This window comes from Canis aureus, chromosome 16 (genome assembly GCF_053574225.1).
Source record: "Canis aureus isolate CA01 chromosome 16, VMU_Caureus_v.1.0, whole genome shotgun sequence".
Classification (NCBI taxonomy): domain Eukaryota; kingdom Metazoa; phylum Chordata; class Mammalia; order Carnivora; family Canidae; genus Canis; species Canis aureus.
The window spans coordinates 66,702,873-66,710,912 of NC_135626.1; positions in this window are offsets into that span (position 1 = coordinate 66,702,873).

Genomic DNA, 8,040 nt, shown 5'->3' on the forward strand with positions numbered 1-8,040 from the left:
CTGGAGATACCCTCCAGGTCTGCATTGTTAACTTGTACTCAGAAGCTTCTGGCAATCGTCCTGGTGAAGACATGTGAAACTCACTCTGCAGGCAGTGTGGAAGTGTGAGGGACTGAGGGTGTGCTCAACTCTCAGAAGTAAGATGCTTTTGGACAATGCGTTCAGCTACCTTCTCACATACGGAACTTAGTATGTAGCACCTGTCTACCACAAGAATTACTGGGAAATCGTGAATTGAGCTTGGAGGCACTCGTCTTGTGTGCCGGGAGATTCCAATTACCTCTCCCAGCACTTCCGTCAAACAGCGAGCCTAGGCCTTTTAGAAGCCAAGGGTACCAGCAGGCTGGCTGTGGAGGTACAGGCCATAAGCTCAACTCTCAGAAGTGTGTATGCATGGGAGGCAGATGTCTGCTACCCGCTCGTACATGGGATTTGGAACCTAGCTACACTCTGGTTGAGGAAAGCCGTTGGAAATCGCTGTATTCAACTCAGATACACGGGAGTTCAGGCCCAGTGCTCAGACATGCTTTTCCCGCAACCTCTCCCAGCCACTAACATAAGGATGTTAGCAGCTACTCCTACAGTCAGGCAGCATGCGGGAGGGTTCTGCCCTGTCCTCAGCTCTCACAGGGAAGCATGTCTTGAAGCCAGCTGTCAACTAGCTGCATTCCTATGGCAGTGAGAAGGTAGCAGTATTCTGAGTCAGGAGGTTCCAAGATTACCAGTCGACTGCACCTGGGGATACCCTCCAGGTCTGCATTGTTACCCTGCGTCTCAGAAACCTCTGGCAAACGTCTCTGCTGAAGACCTGCGAAACTCACTCTGCAGGCAGTGTGGAACTGTGAGGGACTGAGGCTGAGCTCAACTCTCAGAAGTTAGATGGTTTTGGACAAGGCGTTCAGCTACCCTCTCACGTATGGAACTTAGTATGTAGCACCAGTCTACCACAGGAATTACTAGGAAATCGCTGAACTGAGCTTGGAGGCACTAGTCTTGTGTGCCGGGTGATTCCAATTACCTCTCCCAGCACTTGCGTCAAACAGCAAGCCTAGGCCTTTTAGAAGCCAAGGGTACCAGCAGGCTGGCTGTGGAGGTACAGGCCATGAGCTCAACTCTCAGAAGTGTGTATGCATGGGAGGCAGATGTCTGCTACCCGCTCGTACATGGGATTTGGAACCTAGCTACACTCTGGTTGAGGAAAGCCATTGGAAATCGCTGTATTCAACTCAGATACACGGGAGTTCAGGCCCAGTGCTCACACATGCTTTTCCCGCAACCTCTCCCAGCCACTAACATAAGGATGTTAGCAGCTACTCCCACAGTCAGGCAGCATTCGGGAGGGTTCTGCCCTGTCCTCAGCTCTCACAGGGAAGCATGTCTTGAAGCCAGCTGTCAACTAGCTGCATTCCTATGGCAGTGAGAAGGTAGCAGTATTCTGAGTCAGGAGGTTCCAAGATTACCAGTCCACTGCACCTGGGGATACCCTCCAGGTCTGCATTGTTACCCTGCGTCTCAGAAGCCTCTGGCAAACGTCTCTGCTGAAGACCTGCGAAACTCACTCTGCAGGCAGTGTGGAACTGTGAGGGACTGAGGCTGAGCTCAACTCTCAGAAGTAAGATGATTTTGGACAAGGCGTTCAGCTACCCTCTCACGTATGGAACTTAGTATGTAGCACCAGTCTACCACAGGAATTACTAGGAAATCGCTGAACTGAGCTTGGAGGCACTAGTCTTGTGTGCCGGGTGATTCCAATTACCTCTCCCAGCACTTCCGCCAAACAGCGAGCCTAGGCCTTTTAGATGCCAAGGGTACCAGCAGGCTGGCTGTAGAGGTACAGGCCATAAGCTCAACTCTCAGAAGTGTGTATGCATGGGAGGCAGATGTCTGCTACCCGCTCGTACATGGGATTTGGAACCTAGCTACACTCTGGTTGAGGAAAGCCGTTGGAAATCGCTGTATTCAACTCAGGTACACGGGAGTTCAGGCCCAGTTCTCACACATGCTTTTCCCGCAACCTCTCCCAGCCACTAACATAAGGATGTTAGCAGCTACTCCTACAGTCAGGCAGGATGCGGGAGGGTTCTGCCCTGTCCTCAGCTCTCACAGGGAAGCATGTCTTGAAGCCAGCTGTCAACTAGCTTCATTCCTATGGCAGTGAGAAGGTAGCAGAATTCTGAGTCTGGAAGTTCCAAGATTACCAGTCGACTGCACCTGGGGATACCCTCCAGGTCTGCATTGTTACCCTGCGTCTCAGAAACCCCTGGCAAACATCTCTGCTGAAGATCTGCGAAACTCACTCTGCAGGCAGTGTGGAACTGTGAGGGACTGAGGCTGAGCTCAACTCTCAGAAGTAAGATGGTTTTGGACAAGGCGTTCAGCTACCCTCTCATGTATGGAACTTAGTATGTAGCACCAGTCTACCACAGGAATTACTAGGAAATCGCTGAACTGAGCTTGGAGGCACTAGTCTTGTGTGCCGGGTGATTCCAATTACCTCTCCCAGCACTTCCGTCAAACAGCGAGCCTAGGCCTTTTAGAAGCCAAGGGTACCAGCAGGATGGATGTGGAGGTACAGGCCAAAAGCTCAACTCTCAGAAGTGTGTATGCATGGGAGGCAGATGTCTGCTACACACTCGGACATGGGAGTTGGAACCTAGCTACACTGTGATTGAAGAAGGCCATTGGAAATCGTTGTATTCAACTCAGATACACGGGAGTTCAGGCCCAGTGCTCACACATGCTTTTCCCGCAACCTCTCCCAGCCACTAACATTAGGATGTTAGCAGCTACTCCTACAGTCAGGCAGGATGGGGGAGGGTTCTGCCCTGTCCTCAGCTCTCACAGGGAAGCATGTCTTGAAGCCAGCTGTCAACTATCTGCATTCCTATGGCAGTGAGAAGGTAGCAGTACTCTGAGTCAGGAGATTCCAAGATTACCACTCTACTGCACCTGGAGATACCCTCCAGGTCTGCATTGTTAACTTGTACTCAGAAGCCTCTGGCAATCGTCCTGGTGAAGACATGTGAAACTCACTCTGCAGGCAGTGTGGAAGTGTGAGGGACTGAGGGTGTGCTCAACTCTCAGAAGTAAGATGCTTTTGGACAATGCGTTCAGCTACCTTCTCACATATGGAACTTAGTATGTAGCACCTGTCTACCACAAGAATTACTGGGAAATCGTGAATTGAGCTTGGAGGCACTCGTCTTGTGTGCCGGGAGATTCCAATTACCTCTCCCAGCACTTCCGTCAAACAGCGAGCCTAGGCCTTTTAGAAGCCAAGGGTACCAGCAGGCTGGCTGTGGAGGTACAGGCCATAAGCTCAACTCTCAGAAGTGTGTATGCATGGGAGGCAGATGTCTGCTACCCGCTCGTACATGGGATTTGGAACCTAGCTACACTCTGGTTGAGGAAAGCCGTTGGAAATCGCTGTATTCAACTCAGATACACGGGAGTTCAGGCCCAGTGATCAGACATGCTTTTCCCGCAACCTCTCCCAGCCACTAACATAAGGATGTTAGCAGCTACTCCTACAGTCAGGCAGCATGCGGGAGGGTTCTGCCCTGTCCTCAGCTCTCACAGGGAAGCATGTCTTGAAGCCAGCTGTCAACTAGCTGCATTCCTATGGCAGTGAGAAGGTAGCAGTATTCTGAGTCAGGAGGTTCCAAGATTACCAGTCGACTGCACCTGGGGATACCCTCCAGGTCTGCATTGTTACCCTGCGTCTCAGAAACCTCTGGCAAACGTCTCTGCTGAAGACCTGCGAAACTCACTCTGCAGGCAGTGTGGAACTGTGAGGGACTGAGGCTGAGCTCAACTCTCAGAAGTAAGATGGTTTTGGACAAGGCGTTCAGCTACCCTCTCACGTATGGAACTTAGTATGTAGCACCAGTCTACCACAGGAATTACTAGGAAATCGCTGAACTGAGCTTGGAGGCACTAGTCTTGTGTGCCGGGTGATTCCAATTACCTCTCCCAGCACTTGCGTCAAACAGCAAGCCTAGGCCTTTTAGAAGCCAAGGGTACCAGCAGGCTGGCTGTGGAGGTACAGGCCATGAGCTCAACTCTCAGAAGTGTGTATGCATGGGAGGCAGATGTCTGCTACCCGCTCGTACATGGGATTTGGTACCTAGCTACACTCTGGTTGAGGAAAGCCATTGGAAATCGCTGTATTCAACTCAGATACACGGGAGTTCAGGCCCAGTGCTCACACATGCTTTTCCCGCAACCTCTCCCAGCCACTAACATAAGGATGTTAGCAGCTACTCCCACAGTCAGGCAGCATTCGGGAGGGTTTTGCCCTGTCCTCAGCTCTCACAGGGAAGCATGTCTTGAAGCCAGCTGTCAACTAGCTGCATTCCTATGGCAGTGAGAAGGTAGCAGTATTCTGAGTCAGGAGGTTCCAAGATTACCAGTCCACTGCACCTGGGGATACCCTCCAGGTCTGCATTGTTACCCTGCGTCTCAGAAGCCTCTGGCAAACGTCTCTGCTGAAGACCTGCGAAACTCACTCTGCAGGCAGTGTGGAACTGTGAGGGACTGAGGCTGAGCTCAACTCTCAGAAGTAAGATGATTTTGGACAAGGCGTTCAGCTAACCTCTCACGTATGGAACTTAGTATGTAGCACCAGTCTACCACAGGAATTACTAGGAAATCGCTGAACTGAGCTTGGAGGCACTAGTCTTGTGTGCCGGGTGATTCCAATTACCTCTCCCAGCACTTCCGTCAAACAGCGAGCCTAGGCCTTTTAGAAGCCAAGGGTACCAGCAGGCTGGCTGTAGAGGTACAGGCCATAAGCTCAACTCTCAGAAGTGTGTATGCATGGGGGGCAGATGTCTCCTACCCGCTCGTACATGGGATTTGGAACCTAGCTACACTCTGGTTGAGGAAACCGTTGGAAATCGCTGTATTCAACTCAGATCACGGGAGTTCAGGCCCAGTGCTCACACATGCTTTTCCCGCAACCTCTCCCAGCCACTAACATAAGGATGTTAGCAGCTATTCCTACAGTCAGGCAGCATGCAGGAGGGTTCTGCCCTGTCCTCAGCTCTCACAGGGAAGCATGTCTTGAAGCCAGCTGTCAACCAGCTGCATTCCTATGGCAGTGAGAAGGTAGCAGTATTCTGAGTCAGGAGGTTCCAAGATTACCAGTCGACTGCACCTGGGGATACCCTCCAGGTCTGCATTGTTACCCTACGTCTCAGAAGCCTCTGGCAAACGTCTCTGCTGAAGACCTGCGAAACTCACTCTGCAGGCAGTGTGGAACTGTGAGGGACTGAGGCTGAGCTCAACTCTCAGAAGTAAGATGGTTTTGGACAAGGCGTTCAGCTACCCTCTCACGTATGGAACTTAGTATGTAGCACCAGTCTACCACAGGAATTACTAGGAAATCGCTGAACTGAGCTTGGAGGCACCAGTCTTGTGTGCCGGGTGATTCCAATTACCTCTCCCAGCACTTCCGTCAAACAGCGAGCCTAGGCCTTTTAGAAGCCAAGGGTACCAGCAGGCTGGATGTGGAGGTACAAGCCATAACCTCAACTCTCAGAAGTCTGTATGCATGGGAGGCAGATGTCTGCTACCCACTCGGATATGGGAGTTGGAACCTAGCTACATTTTGATTGAAGAAGGCCATTGGAAATCGCTGTATTCAACTCAGATACACGGGAGTTCAGGCCCAGTGCTCACACATGCTTTTCCCGCAACCTCTCCCAGCCACTAACATTAGGATGTTAGCAGCTAATCCTACAGTTAGGCAGGATGCGGGAGGGTTCTGCCCTGTCCTCAGCTCTCACAGGGAAGCATGTCTTGAAGCCAGCTGTCAACTAGCTGCATTCCTATGGCAGTGAGAAGGTAGCAGTACTCTGAGTCAGGAGGTTCCAAGATTACCACTCTACTGCACCTGGAGATACCCTCCAGGTCTGCATTGTTAACTTGTACTCAGAAGCCTCTGGCAATCGTCTCTGGTGAAGACGTGTGAAAATCACTCTGCAGGCAGTGTGGAACTGTGAGGGACTGAGGGTGGGCTCAACTCTCAGAAGTAAGATGCTTTTGGACAAGGCGTTCAGCTACCATCTCACATATGGAACTTAGTATGTAGCACCTGTCTACCACAAGAATTACTGGGAAATCGTGAATTGAGCTTGGAGGCCCTCGTCTTGTGTGCCGGGAGATTCCAATTACCTCTCCCAGCACTTCCGTCAAACAGCGAGCCTAGGCCTTTTAGAAGCCAAAGGTACCAGCAGGCTGGATATGGAGGTACAGGCCATAAGCTCAACTCTCTGAAGTGTGTATGCATGGGAGGCAGATGTCTTCTACCCGCTCGTACATGGGATTTGGGACCTAGCTACACTCTGGTTGAGGAAAGCCGTTGGAAATCGCTGTATTCAACTCAGATACACGGGAGTTCAGGCCCAGTGCTCACACATGCTTTTCCCGCAACCTCTCCCAGCCACTAACATTAGGATGTTAGCAGCTACTCCTACAGTCAGGCAGCATGCGGGATGGTACTGCCCTTTCCTCATCTCTCTCAGGGAAGCATGTCTTGAAGCCAGCTAGCTGTCAACTAGCTGCATTCCTATGGCAGTGAGAAGGTAGCAGTATTCTGAGTTAGGAGGTTCCAAGATTACCAGTCGACTGCACCTGTGGATACCCTCCATGTCTGCATTGTTACCCTGCGTCTCAGAAGCCTCTGGCAAACGTCTCTGCTGAAGACCTACGAAACTCACTCTGCTAGCAGTGTGGAAGTGTGAGGGACTGAGGGTGTGCTCAACTCTCAGAAGTAAGATGCTTTTGGACAAGGCGTTCAGCTACCTTCTCACATATGGAACTTAGTATGTAGCACCTGTCTACCACAAGAATTACTGGGAAATCGTGAATTGAGCTTGGAGGCACTCGTCTTGTGTGCCGGGAGATTCCAATTACCTCTCCCAGCACTTCCGTCAAACAGTGAGCCTAGGCGTTTTTGAAGCCAAGGGTACCAGCAGGCTGGCTGTGGAGGTACAGGCCATAAGCTCAACTCTCAGAAGTGTGTATGCATGGGAGGCAGATGTCTGCTACCCGCTCGTACATGGGGTTTGGAACCTAGCTACACTCTAGTTGAGGAAAGCCGTTGGAAATCGCTGTATTCAACTCAGATACACGGGAGTTCAGGCCCAGTGCTCACACATGCTTTTCCCGCAACCTCTCCCAGCCACTAACATAAGGATGTTAGCAGCTACTCCTACAGTCAGGCAGCATGCGGGAGGGTTCTGCTCTGTCCTCAGCTCTCACAGGGAAGCATGTCTCGAAGCCAGCTGTCAACTAGCTGCATTTCGATGGCAGTGAGAAGGTAGCAGTACTCTGAGTCAGGAGGTTCCAAGATTACCACTCTACTGCACCTGGAGATACCCTCCAGGTCTGCATTGTTAACTTGTACTCAGAAGCCTCTGGCAATCGTCCTGGTGAAGACGTGTGAAACTCGCTCTGCAGGCAGTGTGGAAGTGTGAGGGACTGAGGGTGTGCTCAACTCTCAGAAGTAAGATGCTTTTGGACAAGGCGTTCAGCTACCTTCTCACATATGGAACTTAGTATGTAGCACCTGTCTACCACAAGAATTACTGGGAAATCGTGAATTGAGCTTGGAGGCACTCGTCTTGTGTGCCGGGAGATTCCAATTACCTCTCCCAGCACTTCCGTCAAACAGCGAGCCTAGGCCTTTTAGAAGCCAAGGGTACCAGCAGGCTGGCTGTGGAGGTACAGGCCATAAGCTCAACACTCAGAAGTGTGTATGCATGGGAGGCAGATGTCTGCTACCCGCTCGTACATGGGATTTGGAACCTAGCTACACTCTGGTTGAGGAAAGCCGTTGGAAATCGCTGTATTCAACTCAGATACACGGGAGTTCAGGCCCAGTGCTCACACATGCTTTTCCCGCAACCTCTCCCAGCCACTAACATTAGGATGTTAGCAGCTACTCCTACAGTCAGGCAGCATGCGGGAGGGTTCTGCCCTTCTCAGCTCTCACAGGGAAGCATGTCTTGAAGCCAGCTGTCAACTAGCTGCATT